The sequence below is a fragment of the Mercenaria mercenaria genome, chromosome 15, assembly GCF_021730395.1.
Source record: "Mercenaria mercenaria strain notata chromosome 15, MADL_Memer_1, whole genome shotgun sequence".
Lineage (NCBI taxonomy): Eukaryota > Metazoa > Mollusca > Bivalvia > Venerida > Veneridae > Mercenaria > Mercenaria mercenaria.
This window is the reverse complement of record NC_069375.1, coordinates 33,798,662-33,822,923: the sequence shown is the minus strand read 5'-3', so window position 1 is coordinate 33,822,923 and position 24,262 is coordinate 33,798,662. Positions and strand designations below refer to the sequence as shown.

At 33.8% G+C, this 24,262-nt stretch overlaps 1 long non-coding RNA gene across 1 annotated transcript in view; it reads right to left on the bottom strand.

The window, feature by feature from the left end:
* The window catches only part of LOC123553453 (uncharacterized), a 29,125-nt gene extending 23,479 nt beyond the window's left edge, over positions 1-5,646 (bottom strand). Inside the window, exon 1 of the long non-coding RNA XR_008367417.1 lies at positions 5,279-5,646. This is a non-coding gene — a long non-coding RNA (uncharacterized LOC123553453). The remainder of the gene's footprint in view (positions 1-5,278) is intronic.
* Between the last annotated feature and the right edge of the window lie 18,616 nt (positions 5,647-24,262).

Below are 24,262 nucleotides of genomic sequence, written 5' to 3'. Positions count from 1 at the left end.
TTTTCCGTGATTTTTTTTTTTGTGTAAGGTAGAAGTTACGTTTAGAAATAATGCTTAAAACATTTCAATTTTATTAATCATTTCAGAATCGGTGTAAAGACATTGTTCTGAGATTAGAGCTGTGTGAAGGATGTTATAGATTTGTATAGTTTCATTTTGTACATTCGAATCAAGCCATCAGAAATAATGACTGTTGGTAATGCATTAGGAAGTGAATCTAACTGCAGTGGTTGCTTGATACATATAATGTGTTTCATGCAAACTTTTCAAACTTGGAATAATGTAACGCACAAATTGCATTTAAGGTAGATATAAAATTTGGGAAAGGTACTTTACAAGCGTTGTCCCAGTCAAGATTCTTGTACGCTGATGCTAGAATACGTCTTGCACAATCAGGCAAAGAACCGTAGACAGTCGCAGGCGATCTACTTAAACTTCATTGAACAGCTTTTGATTTTGTTTTTGGCATTAACAAATCGGTTGAACATGTTATATATGTAATGGATTAAGACGTTCGTCTTTTCAGAATAATCAAACGCTTTGCCCTGTAAAGCTGTAGGTTTACTTATTCATTACCTTTGGTTATGTGCAATATTTTGGATGTGTTGGCAAATGTCATTTCTTCAGTCTTTATTTCTGACAACATTGGATACGTTGAAAAAAACTGTTACATAATTTCTGGACAGAAAATACTATTTACTTTTGCCATTCCGACAATTTTTTTGGTTCTTTTGAACCTATCAGTGTTTATGTATGTCATCATTAAAATCAAAAGAGCACCAATCATACGTAGAAACGTTCAGAATGAACACAATCAACACACCATCTTTGCTAAACTTTCTATCGTAACTGGTTTCACATGGATATTTTGTTTCCTCTACATATGGTTTGGTATCCAAGCTTTGTCATACGTATACGTATTCATAATTCTAAATGCCAGTCAAGGAGTTTTTATAATGTTTGCTTTCGTACTGAATTTAAATGTCTTGTTTTTGTTCAGAGAAAGGCACAAACGTCGTCTGAAAACCTCAGACAATGGCGCCCGTACCCTGTCGTCTAAACTTTAGACTTCCAACAGAAATAGATGAAACAGTTTCGTCTAATATTATCATCGCTGCTATATAATACGTAATTGATCTTTATACTAGTATGTTTGGACAAATGATATTAAGTTCCTTAATCTCCAGTTCCTGATGGAACAGTAGTCTGTTATAATAAAAATAATTGTAACAGTCGAAACAAAAGTAATTTGGTATGAATTCAAGATTTACATTTATGACAATCTAACCTGTAATAAGGTAACTTATTATCATGGTAGTGCTCTATCTTTGCAATTACATCGTTAAAAACTATAACTGTGTTTTTTGTGATATCTTTATATAACTTTTTAAGAAAATGACACGAATGAAACTACATTTTTTTTCTATATGGTTTTGAACTTTTATGTGAATATTTTCAATGAAATTATCAAAGATACATACCAAACCCCATACATCGGTATATCGTGACACAAAAGTAATCCTAAAAAACTCGTTCGCCAGACAATTATTACCAGTAATCGAAAGTCATAAAGATGAACCAGGTGCTGAGACTGACAACACAAATCATATTATGCGCAATTCAAATAGTTCCCTCATATATCTCAATTTTACCACGGATTTGTTTAAAGATTGTTAAACTCATCTGTTTCAATAAAATGTTTTTTTCAACCATTTTGTTATCATGTTTTTCTTTTGAAGAAACAATTATTTGAAAATAAAAATAGACGTTAAACAAGAGGGATAAACTGGATCGCTCACCTGAGTAATATGAGCTACATGTTTCAAATGTCAAACTGATGATAAAATATTAAGAAAGAAGGTCAGTAGGTCACATTCATGGTCAATGAAATTCAGTTTTACGATTTGTGTGCAAAACTGTGTATGTCATCAAATAGTCTGTCTAATTTTCCGAAAATAAGAGTTTGTGATTTTTTTGCTATATTTTACGAAGTTGTGTTTTTTGAAAGTTTAAACACCCAACCTCTCAAAATCCATTGGTAACATTTTTATCATCATTATTTTGGCGGCCATCTTGATTTCAAAATGGCTGTCTCAAATTACGCTTTTTTCCATTTTCTTACCAATTAAATTTCTCTAAAATGTATTGTATGCACTTTGTATGTTGCATAAATACTAGAGTGTATTAAACAAGATAAATGGAACATTTAATTCTATTTTGTGTTTTTAAAATTGAGTAATTTGTTCTTAAAGGGAGAGAATTCGCTTGTAATGTTAAAAAAATAGTATAATTTGCAATATCTTCAAAATACAGATATGACATGAACAAAATACATTTCTGTATACAAAATATGTCTAAATCAACCGTAGTGTATATCCTTTAACAGTCAGGGGAGTTACTTAAACAAGTAATCACAAAAATCACTTAACCAAGTGATTATTTGCGACTGATAACTAAATCTCAAGTCTGCCCAAATTCGCTCTTCAAACGTGACTATTTTTGAATTCCGCGCTATTTTGCGTCATCAAAGTGTCGTGAGAATTAACGAGAGTTACCGTATAGAAAGAACATGGCGGAGAGAAGTGGCACGTCGGAGAAATCGAAGGAAAACATAGCAAAAAGTGAGTATTTTTCGGTATTTTTAGCGATTTTCATTGACATTTTTCAAATGCTTCTTAAGTTTTGAGCCAACTGGTAGAGGTTTTCCCAGTGAGTTCAATGTTTTAACTTTGCAAAAATGGAAAGAAAATTCACTGCGCGCGGGGTAAAAACCCTTACGCGCAGTGGCTTGAAAATCTTAGGGTCAGTTTGGAAAAAATACTTGTTCGAGTGATTTTATCATCAGAATTGATCTCGATGACGCATGTGAGTGATTTATTTTAAAATAAAAAAATAAAACACATGAAAAGCAGGCAATTAAACTAAAAATAACATTAACAAGAAGGTATATAGCATGTACATGAACAAATAGGTTGTTAGTTTGTTACTCTAACTTAATAATCGATATATTGATGTATCGTCAATATCTGTCTTCCGTTATATCGGTATCGTCGATATGACAAAGACCCAATCAATGACAGCCCTATTGTATACCAATTTTACCATATTAGAAATTTTTTAGTAGTTACTTTCTGATGTTGAAATATTCTGAACTCGTCTCATTTATCTGATTTGGACAAATCACTTGTGCAAGTGTTTTAACCAGCTAAGCTGATCATTTATTTAGCTGATTTAATAATTACCATTTCTTTGAGATGTTGAGACATTCTTGACTTGGCTCATTTACCAGATTTGGACAAATCACTTATTTAAGAGATTAAATCAACTAAGCTGATCATTTATTTAGCTGATTTAATAGTGATAAATTTAAATGTATCACCAATTTATGTGATTGCAGTTGATGCTTATTTCAGCGTATTAACTGAACACTTTTAACATTGAGTACACAAAGTCGTGTTTTCTCAAGAATGCCCTTATATGACATATAAGTCGTTACTTCCGGATGTTGAAATATTCTCAACTCGGCTCATTTATCTGCAATGTTGGGCGGTTAAAACCGCCCCCGGTTTTTACCCAGCGGTTTTAACCGGTTAAAACCGCCCCGGTCAGTACTCCCTGAAGTGGTCAATACCGGTCAGTACTGGTTGATTGGTCAATACTGGTCAATTAGTCAATACTGACTGTTAAAGTATTTCCAGAGTTTATGAATAATTAAATAATGACTGTTTAAGAGCATTTGGTGTTTGATTAAGGCAAATGCATGGTAAATTATCTGATGTGGACAAATCACTTGTGGGTGGTTTTCAAAATAATGAAGCTTTTTCTTCTCTCTCACTTTACTTTAATTCAGTTCAGTTTTAGAATGTGTTTTGGAGCAAAAAATATCCAAATCAATGTACTCAATAAATGTGTGCAATTTCAGCTTAATGGCTCAAGCAGTTTTAAAGTTATATTAAATTATATAGCTAATTTCGTCCCCTGTGCACCCAAAAAAGTGTGACATTTTACATGAAGTATAGTTGTCAACTGAGGTTTACTTTTTAAAACCATGATTTATTGTTACAGCTTTGGCTTTTTAATGTAACTTAAACTCTGCACATTTAAATAAAATACTTCTTTTCATTACCTACATCTTATTGTTACCAATATTTCATATCTTGTGATGGAACCCTTTTCACGAAAAATAGTGAAAAAAAAATACTAAATTTAAATGTTGAACACTACAATTTCATAACCCTTTTACTTTTCTAAAGTCTTAATGTTTTTCTAAGATCTTTAATCCTTTCAGCTGTGAAGACACAATATGATTTTTTTCTTTAATAAATGGACTTTCTCAGAAACTTGATGAATGTCTATACACCTAAAAATGTCCCTGTGCACCTTTTCAGTTGTTAAGTGTCAGATTTCTTTTATTCTTTAAATAAAATGGGATTTTACTTTATTTTCCTTGAATGGGAGTTACAACAGATACAAAAGCAGCCTTCAACTTCACATATTACTGACTGTTAAACATTTACAAAGCCAAAAGTGATGTCCCCTGTGCACCCTTTTTTGGACATATATCAATTATCATAGCATTACTGTAATTTGTGGTGGCATTTCTATATTCTTAGCAGTGTGTATGCAAAATTTAGGCATTACTTGATAATAAAGCATTATATAAGAAACCCTGGACAATTAAAAATTCATTGTTTGCATTTTTTTCTGAAGTTGCCAATTTTCAAGTTTAAAAGTGGAAACATCAATTTTATTGCTTCTTAAGCTCTTAAGTTTACCTAAATATGTAAATGTTCACTAGTAAATATTATGTAGTTAAAAGAATTTTACTTACCATGAACATATTCTATAAATAAATATTTTGATACAATTTGTCCCCTGTGCACCCTTGTTAGTAACATAATAAAGTATGTATGAATTTTACTATTCCATTTTATCATGCATGGTATTTTGTCATTTTTCTAATATGAATAAGCAGTTCATGTAAACTATATGATTTCAATGTGTTTGTTAAGTATAAAGTCACTTATTTTTCATTTAAAGCATTACCTTTTGTTGAATTTTCATGTTTTTGTAGTGAAAATTTTCAATTTTATAGTTATTTTGTGGAATAAACTATTTTTTTTGATAGTATTTGTCTAAAGTTTATTACCAGTAGTCTTTTTATGAATAGAAAACTAATAATGGATGAATACCGTATAACTCCGTATTAACGCCCCCCCCCACCCTCTAATTAACGCCCCCCCCCCCACGTTTTTTGGGGAAAATAAAAAAATCTTACCTTCAAAAATTGGTCCTAGATCCAACACAATAATATCCAGATAATAACAATTCCATAACAATACAAATGAATTTAAAAAAAACACACATTTATTAACACAAACTTTTAAACACGTCAACAGGCATGGCACAAATAAATCTACTGTGTGTAAGTACTGAATATGCCACGCTATAAACGCTACAGTATTGATCGAATTTAACTCGGATGATGTCACTCAGCGCGCGACTTTACACAGATTCCCAGTACGATTACGTATCGGGTTATGTCAGTGCATGAATTGGGATGAATAGGGGGGCGTTTATACGAGTTACTGACATTGTTTGGATCAAATGTTTCGTAAAATGCATCGCCCCCGGGGGCGTTTAAACGGGGTTTTACAGGGTTATACGGTATTGCACTGATCATCAGTATGTGTCCCCTGTGCATCTTTAAAATAACTCGATTTTGAGTTGGCAATTCTAGAAATTAGAATTACTGGACATTCTTGAAATTTGGCATGTGGTTTATAAACATGCAACATGTCAGAAAAAAGTTGGTTTTATAATTATATGATAGTTATTTTGCATTCAGCAAGAACTTTTCTAGGTAAAGTTTTATTTTCATGTCAAATTTGTGCAGAAAGGGTGATTTTAAAAATCTTTGTCCACAAATATATGATTAAATAAGTTTCAAACCATACACATACACCCAATTACTTATCATTTATGTTGAAAAAATTACTGCTATACATATTTCCTTGTCATAAAACCATGCAACATTTATCACCCACCTTACTGGAAATTCACTGAACTTTCGAATTAAAGGCTGAAATATTTTCTGATTGGCATTTCTCAACACTTTCCCAAAGTTATTTCCTTCAAATTTGAAGTATTTGCTATAATAAAAAATAGGTGACCACCATAAGAAATAAGTTTGAATTTTCAACCCCTATGTCACACTTTTGCTTCGTTATTTTGAAAACCACCCTTGTGCAAGTGATGTAATCAACTAAGCTGATCATTTATTTAGCTGATTTATTAAATAATGATGATTTTGAATGCATCACCAAACACTTTTAACAGTGAGTATACATGTTTTTATAATGAATAGCCCATGTATACCATATCAGCCGTTACTTTCGCAGGGCTCGAGATAATTTTTTTGGCCAATGAGTATTTAGTCATCATATTTTTTTGAAAGAGTAAAATTGTAAAATCTGAAATTGACTAGGGATAATTTAACTCCTGAAAATTTATAATGAATATGTGAAAAAAAAAAAACAACCAGAAATGAGTTTTATAACATATTTATTGGGTACATAACACCCATGAATTTGTTTGCAGTTCAGTTAATTCAGTATTCAAGTTTTTGCTTCTTTTTTTCTCCCTTGGCTTGCTTTGGCTTCATTCACCAAAAATATGAAAGTTCAATATTCAATATATACTAAAATATATCTACCTTTAGTTATATTTCTGGGATCATTTTAGTTGGGTTAAAGAATTCATAGCGTTTGTTCACTTTTCCATTTTTAGAAAAAAAACAACATTTTTGTTGTTTACTCCGCAGTGGAAGTTTTATTTTAAATCGACGCCACTTTAAAATACACTACCGTACCATCAATATTAATTCCCAACTATTTGATTTACGCACGCATTGAGTGTATAATAAAGTTTAGCCTAGGTCTGTCGAGTACCATTCAATGCATGTGTATGTTCAATGTGGGAGAATGCCTACCGTGCTCTGTTACATAAAGCATCCAGACGAATCAGATTTTGTTTACGCTAGTAAAAAGTAATTGCGTGCGTTTCTGTAATTTCATATACGTTTTTATACGCTTAAAAATTATCAGACATGCGTATATGCATTATTTCAAAGCGTAATTTACGCTAATACGCATCTTGTCTGGAGCCCTGCTTTCGGATGTTGATATATTCTCAACTTGGCTCATTTACCAGATTTGGACAAATCACTTGTGCAAGTGATTTAATAAGCTGATCATTTATTTAGCTGATTTAGCCTGCCTGCTTAGCTCAATAGGGAGAGCACAGATCAACGGATCTCGGGGTCTTGAGTTCAAGCCCTGTGTGAGGCGTATGTTTTCCGTGACGATTTGATAAATGACATTGTGTCTAAAATTATTCGTCCTCCACCTCTAATTCATGTGGAGAAGTTGGCAGTTACTTGTGGAGAACATGTTTTTACTGGTACAGAATCCAGGAACACCGGTTAGGTTAACTGTTCGCTGTGCCTTTAAACATAACTGCAATACTGTTGAAAAACGCCGTTGAACTCGAAACAAACAAACAAAATTTAGCTGATTTAATAATGATGATTTTGAATGTATCACCAAACACTTTTGAACACTTTTAACTGTGAGTATACATGTATTTATCATGAATAGCCCTTGTATACCATATAAGTCGTTACTTTCAGATGTTGAAATATTCTCAACTGGGCTCATTTACCTGATTTGGACAAATCACTTGTGCAAGTGATTTAATCAACTAAGCTGATCATTTATTTAGCTGAGTTAATAGTGGTGATTTTGAAATTTGAATGTATCACCAAACACTTTTGAACACTTTTAACAGTGAGTATACATGTATTTATAATGAATAGCCCTTGTATACCATATAAGTAGTTACTTTCGGATGTCGATATATTCTCAATTTGGCTCATTTACCAGATTTGGACAAATCACTTGTGCAAGTGATTTAATAAGCTGATCATTTATTTAGCTGTTTTAACATTGATGATTTTGAATGTATTACCAAACACTTTTGAACACTTTTAACAGTGAGTATATATGTATTTACAATGAATAGCCCTTGTATACCATATAAGTAGTTACTTTCGGATGTTGATATATTCTCAACTTGGCTCATTTACCAGATTTGGACAAATCACTTGTGCAAGTGATTTAACCTCTAGCCTGCTGGCGGCAACTGATTCTGCCTTTGCGACCAGTGCAGACCAGGATCAGCCTGCACATCTGTGCAGGCTGATCATGGTCTACACTGTTCGCTATTCTGTTAGTAAATTCTCAGTGTACACACCTCTGAATAATAAATGGTACTGCCCAAATAGAATGATGGACCAATCCATTACAGAAATTTAGCAAGCTGAAGGTTAATAAGCTGATCATTTATTCAGCTGTTTTAACAGTGATGATTTTGAATGTATCACCAAACACTTTTGAACTTTTTTAAAGACCTGCTCCAGTCCTACCTACCTTAAATTGTCACTGAAAAAGCATAAACATAGACAGACTATGAACAGTGACGCCTGTCAAAATATAGTATATTTTACATAAAATTCTATATGAAATACATGGTTTTGTGGTGTGTGGCCATTAACTGTTACCTAAATTGTAATCGTGGGTTGCATACACTCAATAGAATTTTAATAGCTGCGGAGCAGAGCTTTAACGGAGTATACATGTATTTATAATGAATAGCAGTTGTATACCATAAAAAAGTAGTTACTTCCGGATATTAGTCATATATATTCTCAACTGGGCTCATTTACCAGATTTGGACAAATCACTTGTGCAAGTGATTTAATCAACTACGCTGATCATTTATTGAGCTGATTTAATAAAAATGATATTGAATGTATGTATCACCTATTTAAGTGATTACAGTTGACGCTTATTCCAACGTATTATTAACTGAATACTTTTAACAGTGAATATACATGACTGTATTTATAATTAGTAGCAGTTGTGTACCATATAAGTAGTTACTTTCGGATGTTGAAATATTCTCAGCTGGGCTCATTTACCATATTTGGACAAATCACTTGTGCAAGTGATTTACTCAACTAAACAAATAATTTATTTAGCTGAATTAATAATGATGATTATAAGTGCATCAGCTATTTAAGTGATTCAGATTGTAGTTTTTTAATACATATTATAACAACAATACAACCTCATTATACTGACTGTATGTAACAGAGCCAAGTCAGTTCCAGAAATTCATCAGGGAAATTTTTAGCGTTTTAAACCTGGTCTCCGGGGACCATTCAGATGGGAAAAATGGCGCGTAAAACCTAAAAATTGGGAAATTCAAAAAATAAGTTTAACCATCATAAAACCTTTATTTCAGACTTGTCTTTGTTGAATGTCTCATCAAGTCTTTTATTTCTTTTTTTTTTTGACTTTTGAAAGTATTGGAAACCTTAAAATTGAGACTACCACAAAATTGGTATTTTTTGACAGATTTTTGGGAAATTTATACCTCAGAATTGAGAAAATAAGCAAATTTTTGCACTTGGGATGTGGCCTAAATTCGTCCCCAAAATCAGCCTTAAAAATCCCAGTTCATAAACGGCCAACAAATTTCTTTTATTTTCTTTTTTAATTTGAAAATGTGTATGAGAGCTTTACATCAGGAAATTGGGTCTTTCAAATAAGGAAATTTATGCGCGATAATTATCTATTTTGGGAAAAAAGCTTTGCATTGAAAAATGGGTACTAGTTTATAAATTAAATTCACAATTTAATAATATTTTAAAACATTCAAAGGGGAATGTTGTCAGCCACTATATGTCAAATTGAGCGCAAATATATTCCTTGCTTTAGGTTTGTGAATTTTACACTGTGACTGTAGCCACTAAATTGTACCATAATGATTTAGTTTTATAAGCCATTTCTCCAATGTTATTATTAGTGTTATTATTACTCGAGTACCCACAATTTTACAATATTTTTACCCCACAGTCGAAAAATGACCATTGATTTTTTTTTTGATACTGTCACATACTGTAGCTCTAGTATTTTCCGTTATGTGACATTTTTGAAAAGATAATCGACCGGAAGTAAACAAGAAATGACGAATTTATTTTATCTCCCCTGAAACAGGGACTAAAATCCGGGCCACAGAATACAACGGATTAGACTGGCAATGCATAACACACAGTCCTGTGCACTATTAGGCTATAGTGCGGCTAAAAATCGATACCAGATAAACACTTCCTCCATAAACAAAATTTAAAAAATCTATTGGTGTGATTTTGAGAAATCTTAACTTGCATTTTTAGAAGTGTCTCTGCCACAGTTGGGAAAAAATACTAACTTCTTTTATTTGGAAATAGCTGAATATAGGTCTCTGTTATACATGTTATATAAGGATGAAAAGCCCTATATAATAATATGCAGTCGCAACTGAAAAACAGTTTTTAAACAGTACTGTAAGAAAGTGTAAAGGCCATCAAGTTAACAAAAAAAAAAAAAAAAAAAAAGAAATCCTAAAGGTTTGAAGGTATTAATTTGCCGGATAGGCCTCTGTGGTCCACTGTAATGTAGTCCATATTAATACATAGTGCAATTTTCCCGCCTAGTAAAAGCCATTTTCATGCCAGATATAAGCTTTATTGATGCTTGTTTGTAAAGAGGAATGTCTGCGAATGACTTTAAGCTATGTTATATGCTTAAAATGTTTTGTTGAAGCTGTTTTGTAAACTGAAAGTGAAGTAGGTATTTCTTGATGTCTACCTATGCAATAATTAGCATTTTCATCATATGTTTCGGTCACGTGACCATGGTTTCATTTCATTATGGTCAACCCCATATTTTTTGGTATTTTTTTTAATTCCTAAAGACAGATCTTCAAGACAATGGTAGCCTCACAGAAAGTGAAAGGCTAGAAATGCTGATAAAATATGTTATAATTATACCCACACAAAACAAGGTGTTTTTTTTTGTTGGGGGGGGGGGTATATAGGAGTGAGCTTGACGGTCGGTCGGTCTGTTGGTTTTCATGGTTTCCGGATGATAACTCATGAAAGGCTTGACAGATTTAAATAATTTTTGGTATACAGGTGTAACATCAGAAAATACAGGTCCAAAGGTCAAGGTCACAGTGACCCTGAACAGTTAAACGGTTTCCGGATGATAACTTGAGAACGCTTGGGCCTAGGATCATAAATCTTGGTACACAGGTGTTACATCATGAAAAACAGGTCAAGTTCGACTTTGAGATCAGTAGTCAAAGGTCAAGGTCACAGTGACTCGGAACAGTTAAACGGTTTCCGGATGATAACTTGAGAACGCTTGGGTCTAGGATCATAAATTTTTGTACACAGGTGTAACATGATAAAATACAGGTCATGTTCGACTTTGAGGTTAGTAGGTCAAGGTCACAATAACACTAAACAGTTAAACGGTTTCCAGATGATAACTTGAGAACGCTTGGGCCTAGGATCATGAAAATTGATAGGGAGATTGGTTATGACCAGCAGATGACCCCTAATGATTTTGAGGTCAGTAGGTCACAGTTCAAGGTCACAGTGACCCGGAACATTTAAACGGTTTTCGGACAAATACTTAAGAACGCTTGGAACTAGGATCACGAAACTTAATAGGGAGGTTGGTCATGTCCAGCAGATGACACGTATTGATTTTGAGTTCCAAAGGTCAGAGTGACCCGGAACATTTAGACCTTTTCCGGACTATAACTTGAGAACGCTTGGGCCGATGATCATGAAACTTCATAGGGAGGTTGATCTTGACCAGCAGATGACCTCTGTTGATTTTGAGGTCAGTAGGTCAAAGGTCAAGAAAGTTCGGCTTTGACATTGGCTTAGTTCTGTGACAAGGCCATATTGTGGGGGTATAATCCGTCACTCCTGTGACAACTCTAGTTGTTTTTTTACATAAAAAATTTAATAGCAGCAGAGCATTTAATACATGTACCTTCTGATCTATAATGAAAAATTTGCGCTTTTTGAAATTGCTTCAACCGATGTAAAACTGGTACTTTCTGAACAGAATTGAGTAATAGTAATAAACACCATTTTAAGACAAACTTTGTATATCATTTACATATTATGGGCAAAATAGAGAGTGTTCGGAAAGTACACAAAATTCTGATTTTTATGGTGCTTCCCCAGATTTCAGTTTAACATCAGTGACATCGTTTAAGGTAAGAATGACAGAAATCGATGATTTTTTCAGCACTTTTAGCAGTTTCTTGCAAATAAAAGATAGAAGTAAGAAAAGTATGACACTTAATTTAATGAAAAGTTGGCGTATTTTATGCATCTGACACATTTTTTTTTTTGCAGGTATGGATGGCCTATCTTAATGGGGGGGTGGGGGGGGGGGGGGGGGGTGAGTGAGTGAGTTAGATTTTAAAACGTAAAGCGCTTTGAAAATGTAAATTGTAAAGCATCTCTAAATAACAATAATGTAAAAATGTGTAAACATATAAAATGTAAAGTAAAGTGTAAAGCACGTCTAAAAACATTTATGCAAAAACGTATATAAAGGGTTAAAATATTAGTGACAAACAACAATATTGCAAAATGTGTAAAGAAAAAAAAAATGATTTCAGACTTTTTAATAAATGCTTATCTTAATGGGGCATAATTCCTACAATAGCCATTCGTTCAAACTGAAACTTGGCAAAATTGTGACAATTGACTAACATACAATAATTCAATGCGAAATACTTTTTATAGTCTTGAAGGTAGTTATATGCCGGATATGCCTCCGTGGTTTACTTGAATGTAGTTTGTATCAATATAAAGTGCAATTTTCCCACCCAGTAAAGGCCATTTTTATGCCAGAGATGCTTCTTATAAAATAAAGATGCTTCAAAAGTACAGTCGAAGCTGTTTGGTATACTGAAAGTGAAAGTATTTCCCTTCTAGGCGATGCCTAGCTTAATTCATATTTATCTGATTTAAAATGAAGTAATACACCTAATTAAGTACTTATTCTAACATAATTATTGACTGAACACAAACACATTAAGCAGTGATACATTCATAAACAAACTTGTATCCTGTATAAGAAGTTACTCAAGAATGTTGAAATCTTGAATAGTAATTATGCATAAAGTTGAAACACAAAGTTAAATGCTGAATGCCAAAAATATTGTTGGAAAACGCAAAATTTACCTTCAACACAAACCATATATATCTAGAACACTGATGTTTCATGCAGTAGGGACTATTTTCAAGACAGTGATTTATGCAACATTTATTTTGATTCAGAAAGAATACAGCCATTACAGGGCACTGAGAGCAGATATACATTAAATGATAAGATGTGTGTGTAATTGATCGCGGATATTGAATAGGACAAGTATTTGCACGCTGGGGAAAATATTTCATGATGGACCTGTCAATTCTTTACTTATGGGTGAAACAGGTCTCATAAGCGTAAATACGACTAGCTTCTACAGATTATAAAAACATACCGTACGATTTGTTGTGAATTAACTGTTGTTGTACTTTTAGTAGTTCAACCGCCACCCTTGTTTAAGAGCAACATTTAAAAAACACGCTTTTTCATCCTAAAGTAATAAGTAAGTAGACTCGCCCAGTTTAATCAATCTAGACGCATAATCTAACTATACGAGCATCTATTTCACCCGATTTACATTCGGAACATTTTCACGCGTTTCGGGCTTTATCGTATGTTTAACATGGGATTTTTGAACCGTCCAAAGATGTTGGAAATGTTTGTCTCATTGTTTATTCTTTTTAATAAAACTGTTACTGCTTTCATTGTTTACCACTTTTTTTTCCACCCTTGCCCGAAAAAACAGTAATGAGTTTGTACACTGTTCAGACAACTGTGCTCTGTTGAAATTTAACCAAACACAAGTTTACCTGCATAAACAGAAAGCATGATATGTCGCCATGCGCGGATCAAGAGGGGGGTACCGGGTGTCCGGATCCCCGCTGGAAAATCTTTAAAAAAGGAAAGAAGACAAGAGAGAAAGAAAATGTTTTTCGAAAAAGGCAACATTAGGACTGCATGTAAAGTATATGCGGCTGCTGCTACATACGACCCCGACATAATTCATATTATTTATCATAAAGAAACTAAGAGTTTTACCTTCAAGAAAGCTTGATTTTATTATTTTCCCAAATTTAACAAGTTAGTCCATAAAACTGTCCCACAATGCAAAAAATGAAGTGCTAAATTTCAAAATGTCCAGGGGGGGGGGGGGGGGGGGGGGCAGGGGATCGGCCCCCATCTGGGAAAATTGGCTGTGTCCGTGCATGGTCACTATACCTGTCCAGTACTGGACATTACGGTAAACGCTTCTTTCCTGCACAAATGACAATTTTGCAACTTCTGTCCGGTTTGTACAAATTTCTGGCCGCGATAAACCATTTGACTTGTAGATAAGTTGGCTCTGTCAAGGGCATGCAGTGTAATTCATAACTTTATCATGACATCACAGTACATTAGGGGTTCTAATTGACCAATCAGAGAGCTGCATTTTCGAGTACCTGCCAGTTTCCACTTGGGTATAACTAAGTATATTTACAATGAACATAATAGTGACTTTAGAAATAAATATCACAATATTTTAGAAGTCAAATTAAGATTTTTCACTGCACATGCCCCAGATGATGCTACAGACAACAAAACTTTGAAGTTTTACTGAAATATTATATCGATTTAATACCTTTATTTTACTTAAAAGTTTGAGATTTTACACAGGGAGTCTGTGATAAAGTCCGAGTAAAAAGTAATCAATACCCAAGTGAAATAAGTATCATTCCACAATGTTTAAGACATGTTAAAATTATGAATAGTGATTTATAAATTGGCATTTTGTAAAATATCTCATATATTTGTAACGCTGCGTGTGTTCCGTGAAGTTTCTTTGGGGAATACTTTTTTTTAGCTCAAGTCAGTTTTCAAGTCCGCTTAAATTGAGGGAATTAGCAAAATCCAGATTCTGTTTCTTCTTTTATTCAGTTTTCAACAACAATATATGGATGTCCACATAATAACAATAATTTCTGTAAACACAATTAAATTAATTAAAACTTTGTAATTATCTAGTCGGATATCTCGACATGAAACACAGAAGTATATGTCCTTCTTATTTCGTAGGTAAAACTCTTCTGTCCATCGTTATCATTGACTTTTTATGCTTTTCATGACAACAATAAAATTAACCAATGATATTGCAGGAAACATACCTGTCCCCTAGCAACAAATCTCGCATACCGCGATACCTAGTGAGATTTCACATGATTTCACGTGACCAGGGACCTCTGTCCTTGCGTGTCAAAAGATAATTATCTCATAAACAAATATTAAGATTATATAATAAAATGCAATAAGACCATTAACAGACGTATAATAGAAATTAGTATGACACTGCAAGATCTTATTAATGTTTAGTAAGACATAAAACATTTTATAATGACAGCATGTAAATTCTTTTTGTTCTTTTAAAATTATTGACAAAGTTCGAGTTTTTACATATACAACCATTTTTAAACATTTTAAAACAAATTATTTGACCGTTGTTATACACCAATGTCACTGCATGACATATTTCTTAGTACATGAAATGTTTATGGCACAACACATAAACACATTTTGCCTCTCCAGTTTGCATCTTTGCTAAGTGCATAAAACTGAATCAGTTTTCTGTGTTTTCTTTGGTTCATTATCTTCAGTCAGGGTTTGCACATGTTTTTAAAAGTGATTTTTAACATCACTTGTATAAGTTATACTTTTGAGTTCTGTTAAAAACATTCCTTCCCTCATTGAGAAAATTATTTGCTTACTGAGCAGAACAAGAAAATAGACTGTTTCTCAAAAATCACTTGATCAAGTAACTTATTTCCCTTGCTTACTGGGTTGAACCAAAAACGGACAGTTTTTTGGAATCAGTTTTTTTAGAAATCACTTGATCAGGTTACTATCCAAAAAAACTTAAGATTTTCTTCTATATTTCTCCATTTATAAGCAGTTGAGTACTTTAGATGCATATACTGGCTTCTTTTTTTTCTAGCTGCCAGCTGGCAATGATTACTTAGCCTTTTCAGTGAGATTTATTGTCATAATTCTGTTCTGGAAGATTTCTCAGGTCTAGGTACAAACATTTTGTAGTAACTACTAACTATTTTATTACACAGTAATAAAAGTCCAGTGGTCAATTGTACACATTTCAGATAAATACTAAAGTAATGTTCAATTTGTATGGTATTTGAATGAAAATCACTCATGATTTTGACTGAAAATTAACTTATAAAAGTGATTTTGCATGTGCTGGTAAAATTGACTGGTGTACACAGAACATCATCTTTTATTTTTATATCTTGTATGTGATATTTGAATGAAATCACTCATGGAAGTGATTTTGATGTGAAATAACTATTAGAAGTGATTTTGCATGTGCTGGTAGAATAGCACACTCCCGTATTAAGGATCTGTGACGTCACCGATAAGGTCTGCTATCTAAAAATAGCACAGGACTCAATTTGCGGACAAACAGTCAGTGCATTCATAATACAACAGCATAAGTAAACCATAGATTTTGCATTAATTTCCTTATTTTTGTTCAGGTTTTAAGCCTGCACATCGCAAACAAATGTAACTAGCCGAAAAACTCTCTATAATTAGAAAAAAAGAATAACTCGGAAAAATGTATTAAAACCCAATAGAAAGCGTTAATTAAAACAAAAATGTATTCACAGAACAGAAAAAAATTCTACATTATTCCTCATTGTTACCGTTATAATATTAGTATTAGGCCTATAGTTTTGTAAAGAGTTCTTCTGTAAGTGTTTATAAATCTAATAGATCCACTTGTGAATGTAAAAGGAAATCTTATGATCGCATAATTTAAATTTATTGAGATTTCGAAATATGATGAACAACATGTATATTTTAAAGTAAACTGTCATATACATTGTTATTTTCGGCCATATATTCATTTATTCATTGAAACAATTAACACCTCTGTGATATACATATGTTGTGTTTTATTACAAATGACCACTTAATAGTGTGACATGTAGATATCTGACTTTTAGTAGTTATATTTAGATGTTATCTGATGAAACATGTTGCTAATCTAATGCAACGCCATTATTTCTAACAAACCATGCAAATATATGTATTGTTAAAATAAGGAAATATTTAACGGACACCGACCACAGCTGACATCGGGGATCATCATCAAGTTTGCGTATTGCGTTGTGTGAATAAGTTGTTCAAAATGAAATACATGTACTTATTGTATATATGATTTTAAAAGTGCTGATACGTTCTTTGAACGTCATGATTAGAAATGATTTACCATTAAAAGTTTTGACAAAAGTGCTCTTCGGTGTGTCGCATCCGAAAATATTGTAATTTGTTATTAAGACTGTAAACCGTTCTTCTGATGCCTTGGGACCTATTTATATTAGTTGTGTGAATGAAGATAGAATGATTAAGTTACAGTCCTCTGGACAACATACAATATTCGTGAATATATCCCTTTTCCTTAGCATTAAATCAGGATTTCATGGTACATACTTACAAGTCTTCTACCGGTCGAACATTAGAGAGGACTATAGGAATGGCATCTGTCCGTCTGCAAATCTGCAATATCTCAAAAATATTCAAGCTAGGTTCATAAATCTTGGTTTCTGTATAGAGGGCAATATGTAGATTATGCATGTACATGACGTTTGCTTGTAGGTGAAGGTAACTATTGAAGGTCAAGTGAAAATAAATTCTGCTCAATAAATTGGTTTCTGCTTCATTACATTTTATTGCATTGATGGATTTTACTAAACAGAAATGTTCCCCTTCATTAGAATATATGTCGGGACCATGACACATTTTTTTTGTCTGTCAAAGGTCAAGGTCAATATTGAAGGTCAAGTAAAATTTGTTTCTGCTTTATTAATTTTAATTGCATTGAAGATTTCTTAGTACTAAACAAAAGAAATGCTCCCAATGATTTGGCTATATGTTGCACTTTTGACCATGGTTGTCTGTCAAAGGTCAATGTCACTATTGAAGGTAAAGTAAATTGTTCTTCCACCAGAAGAGACTTCTGTTTTGCCACTGCAGTACTAGGTCACTTGTATCTATATTATTATATATCTTAAATGTATAAATTATTCAGTTTGACTCTGTGTGTGGTAATGAACACTACCTGATTTCTGATACCATATTTTGATGTTCATTAAAGATGACTTATTTGAGTGATTTTGCATTTAAAAATTACCTGTAAGAGTTCGTATAAAAGAACTTCAGTCATCTTTTCCACCAAAATTGACATTTATCAGAAATACATTATGAAATTTATTTTCATGTTTTGCGGATTTCTTTGCAGGAAACCTTACAAGACCATGCATGTGGTGATGAAGAGGGCCAGAATTTGCCAGTGGAGCTGAACAGTGTAAGTAGATACTGAATAGATACTGTCTATGTACATTTATAAGTTATTCAGTCTGTCGGTGTATGGTAATAACCACCTCAGGATTTTTCATATCATGTCACCTAGCATTACCTTTGAGTCCTATTTTATAAATACACTAATGATGACTTATTTTAGTGATTTTGCTTTGTGAATTACCTGATACAGAGAATACAAAAATATGAAGTGATGCTTTGAGCTTTTACACAGACTGTTTAGGTGAAGAAGTATTGAGAATTATACATTATGAATACAAATTATATGAGGGCTGTATTGGAGAGTCAAGCATGTTGGTTTGTCCATACATCAGACCATTCATTTTCCAGTTGCTCTAACCTTTCTCTTGATTTTTTTTAAAGAGACCCACTGGTTTGAGTTTATCACAAAAAGATCAAATTTAAATTCTGTCTTTCAGTTATGTCAGATTTGAACCGTATTTAAGTTTGACATATATTCATGTTTAGCTGGTTTCTTTTTAGGAATATTCACAAGACAAATCTAACGAGAATGACATTGAAGACAGAAATTGCCAGTGGAGCTTAATCATGTAAGTTGTTACCTGATAAATGCAGTGTACACAAATGTATAAGTTACTCAGTCTGTCGGTGTATGATTATGAACTCTGCATGAGTTTTCATACCATGTCTGAAATCATATTTTTATACACAAAAGATGACTTACTTGAGTGATTTTGCATTTAAAATTACCTGATTCAGATGATACAAAAAGATCCAGTGGTATTTTTGAACTTTTACATTACATGTGTATTTGGAAATTATAAAGAAATATACCTTTTGAATACAAGTTAAAGGAGGGCTATATTTGCAAGTAATCATGTAGGTGTGTCCATACATTTGTCTGTTCATTTTCATGTTTTTTCAGTAATTTTCAAACTGCTTAAAATGATTATCATGAAACTCACTGTTTTGAGTTATTCACAGAATGATTAAAACCAAATTAAGTCCCAACAGTTATGAATTGTATTTTAATATTGTTCATATTTGGCTGGTTTCTTTTAGGAAACTTAGAAGACAATACTAAAGAGGACGAGGATGAAGGGGGCCAGAAATTGCCAGTAGAGCTCAATCAAGTAAGTGGTTTACCTTATAGATGCAGTCTACATAAATGTATGAATTATTCAGTATGTCAGTGTATGGTAATAAACACTACCGGATTTACGGTACCATTTCTCCAAGCATTACCTTGAAGTCATAGTTCATTATACAATTTGGAAGACTGAAGCGAGTGATTTTGAATAAAAAATTACCTGTTATAAAATGATCCAGTGATATTCTGGTGTAATACATTGTTTTTTGTTTGTGCTAATGAACTGACTGGAGTTCACTACAATTGGAACAATATTAATCCCTAGATTATATAAACTTATAAAAGTTAACTGAAAATGGACTGCTGCTCAAGTCATGCCTATAGGGTTTCATTTTACTGTATAGTTCATGTAAAGAACACGGAAAGGGTATATGTTGTTGGCTGAATGCCTTGTCAGCATTGTGGATTTCAGTTAAACTCATGTAAGAGGTTATCCGACTCTTGCCAAATATATGTGATTCAATCAAGTAGTCGGCTGAAAATATCCTGCAACTCTTGTCATAGTGCTGTGGGTACTAATGAACCAACTTGAGTTGACTTGACAGAGCTGGTTTTCAACTTAGTTGCTCTGTGTGAATCAGAACTTCTTTCTAGATATATTTATCAATTATCATTATTATACTGTACAGTTGATGGTATTTATGTCTTCGGTAATAAAACATTGCCTCACACTTCGTAACAGTACAGTTATCTTGTTATTTGTTTTAGGAAGTACAGTTCAAGATTGGCAGCTACATTGAGGTAGAGTATGAGCTGAACAGAGGACGAAAGAAGGAATGTAAAAAGTATGTTGGAGAAGTAAGCGCAATTACCACACTTCCGCAACAGTTTGTTATATTAATCACATTTAAAGTAACCATGCTAAATTATAAATATGAATTTTGGCATGCTGACATTGTTAGGTGTCCGTCCGTCCGTCTGTCCGTTAACAATATTGTTTCCTCTTTATAACTCTTGAACCCCTTGAAGGATTTCAAAGAAACTTGACACCAATTTCACCACATCAGGGCGAAGAGCAGAGCGCATATTCTGGATGGCTAGCATCAAGGTCAAGGTTACACTTAGGGTTCAATGGTCATATGGCTTTGTTTCATGTTCGTTCTATAACTCTTAAACCGATTGAATGATTTTAAAGAAACTTGGCACAAAAGTTCACAACATTGAGGTGACGTGCAAAACACATGTTTTGGATGGCTCGCTTCAAGATCAAGGTCACACTTAGGGGTCAAAGGTCATATGACTGTGTGTATGTCTCTGCATATAGGTGCTCTTGTTTTTATATGGCAGATCCCTTTTTTATACGCCCGTTTGAAAAACGGGACATATTATGGGATCGCCCCTGGCGGGTGGGCGGGCGGGCGGCGTCCACAGACTTTGTCCGGAGCATAACTTCTACATGCATGGAGGGATTTGATGAAGCTTGGCACAGTTGTTCACCATCATGAGACGGAGTGTCATGCGCAAGAACCAGGTCCCTAAGTCTAAGGTCAAGGTCACACTTAGAGGTCAAAGGTCAAATTCAAGAATGACTTTGTCCGGAGCAGATCTTTATGCATGGAGGGATTTTGATGAAAGTTGGCACAATTGTTCACCATAATGAGAGGGAGTGTCATGCGCAAAAACCAGGTCCCTAGGTCTAAGGTCAAGGTCACAGAGGTCAAAGGATACAAGAATGAAAACTTTGTCCGGAGCATATCTTCTTCATGCATGAAAGGACTTTGATGTAGTTTGGCACAATTGTTTACCATCATGAGACGGAGTGTCATGCGCAAGAACAAGGCCCCTAGGTCTAAGGTCAAGGTCACACTTGGAGGTCAAGGATACAAGAATGAAAACTTTGTCCGGAGCATTTCTTCTTCATGCATTGAGGGATTTTGATACAACTTGACACAAATGTTCACAAGCATGAGACGGAGTGTCATGCGCAAGAACCAGGTCCCTGGGTCTAATGTCAAGATCACACTTAGAGGCCAAATGTCAGATACAAGAATGACTTTGTCCGGAGCATTTCTTCTTCATGCATGGAGGGATTTTGATGTAACTTGGCACAATTGTACACCATCATGAGACGGAGTGTCATGCACTGGTCTCTTTTTTTTTAATTACTTCCCTTTGCTGTTACTATAAATAGCTTATATTGTAACTTTTTCATTACAAGTCGTAGGGAAAAATCGAGACCACTTTTCTGTAGTACAACATGCATGTTACATCCAATTCTGAGGTGTATTTTGAGCTATCTCTACTTGGTTAGGATTTTTATATGGACTTGTATTTTTTTTTTTTTGATTTTTTTTTCTCTTTAAAGATTAACTTCCCTTAGTTGTTACTATAAATAACTTGTATTGTAACTTTTTTATAATTGACCGTAGGGAAAAACCAAGACCACTTTTCTGTGGTACAACATTGATGTTACTTTTAAATTTTGGATGTATTTTAAGGTATCTCTACCTGGTAAGGATTTTTTTGTGGACTTAGAAAAATAAAAGAGTTACAATAATTTCTAGAAAAAAACATTGTAAACAACTAGAAAATTAAAATTCCATTTGCAAATACAGGTGCTAGTGTAAAGAAATTTGCTGTGTCGGGCGTATATTGTGACATTCTGGCACTCTTGTTGTTCACTTTCAATAATTTTTTTTATTGAATTAGTTCCCTTTTATGTAACTTTAAATAGCCTATTTAGTAACTTTTTTATTACTGGTATTGGCCATAGGGAAAAACTGAGACCACAGCAGTGTATTGATTGGTAATGAAAATCATTTCTCCAATGAACTTTCATGGACATGTGTTTGTTTGGCTTGGTAACTTGTTAATCTGTTTCAGTTATTTGGGTGAATTTAAATAATCATTTCCCTTTGCTTTCGTTTATTTTCAGATTATTGATGTGGTCGATGATGAACCATATGTTAGCTTTTTGGATAACTGAACTGTTAGAAACATTAAAAAGAAAAGACTGATAGAAGATAAAGTCTCAGTGGCACCATCACAGATTGTGAGACATCTGAATATTCCAGAAGAAATTATTCAAGGACATGCAGAAATGTTGTATTTTAAAGATTACCCTGTTTAGAGTTAAAAATAGAAAAACCTTTCAGCATATTCCCATGATCAGCTAGACCGATCTTTAACAACCTTTGTCTGTAGCGTCATTATAATGGTTCCACTTGGTCTCTGTTAAGGATTACTAGAGATAGATTATGGGGTGGGGCGGGGGAGAAACTTCTTAGAATTGCCCTTGTCCGTCGGTCTAAGTTTGTGTCGTTTCCTCAAATACTATTTGACCCAGAGTTATCAAACCTCACAGGATTGTAATTCAGCAGGGGAAGTTGTGCCCCAGGGTTTCACACAGCCAGACCAGAGTTATTGCCCTTGACTAAGTAAAACATGTGCATAAAAAGAGCCTAAGTTTCAGTCGCATGTTTCTCTAGAAGAATATGAAACATCACTGGAAAATTATTCAGCATGTGATAATGTGAACCTAGAGGTTTTAGCTCACCTGTCACAAAGTGACAAGGTGAGCTTTTGTGATCGCGCGGTGTCCGTCGTCCGTCGTTCGTCCGTCCGTGCGTGCGTCCGTAAACTTTTGCTTGTGACCACTCTAGAGGTCACATTTTTCATGGGATCTTTATGAAAGTTGGTCAGAATGTTCATCTTGATGATATCTAGAAAAAATTTGAAACTGGCTCACGTGCGGTCAAAAACTAGGTCAGTAGGTCTAAAAATAGAAAAACCTTGTGACCTCTCTAGAGGCCATATATTTCATAAAATTTTCAGGAAAATTGGTCAGAATGTTCATCTTGATGATATCTAGGTCCAGTTTGAAACTGGGTTACGTGCCCTTTAAAACTAGGTCAGTAGGTTTAAAAATAGAAAAACCTTGTGACCTCTCTAGAGGCCATATATTTCACAAGATCTTCATGAAAATTGGTCAGAACGTTTACCTTGATGATATCTAGGTGAAGTTCGAAACTCGGTCACGTGCCATTAAAAACTAGGTCAGTAGATTAAATAATAGAAAAACCTTGTGACCTCTCTAAAGGTCATATTTTTCATGGGATCTGTATGAAAGTTGGTCTAAATGTTCATTTTGATGATATCTAGGTCAAATTCAAAACTGGGTCACATGCAATCAAAAACTAGGTCAGTAGGTCTAAAAATAGAAAAACCTTGTGACCTCTCTAGAGGCCATATTTTTCATGGGATCTGTATGAAAGTTAACCTGAATTTTCATCTTGATGATATCTAGGTCAAGTTTGAAAGTGGGTCACGTGCCATCAGAAACTAGGTCAGTAGGTCAAATAATATAAAAACCTTGTGACCTCTCTAAAGGCCATATTTTTCATTGGATCTGTATAAAAATTGGTCTGAATGTTCATCTTGATGATATCTAGGTCATGTTTGCAACAGGGTAATGTGCCATCAAAAACTAGGTCAGTAGGTCTAAAAAAAGAAAAACCTTGTGACCTCTCTAGAGGCCATACTTGTGAATGGATCTCCATAAAAATTAGCCAGAATGTTCACCTTGATGATATCTAGGTCAAGTTTGAAACTGGGTCACGTGCCATAAAAAACTAGGTCAGAAGGTCAAATAATAAAAAAAACTTGTGACTTCTCTAGAGGCCATACTTTTCATGGGATATGTATGAAAGTTGGTCTGAATGTTCATCTTGATGTTATCTAGATCTAGTTTGAAACTGGGTCAACTGCGGTCAAAAAC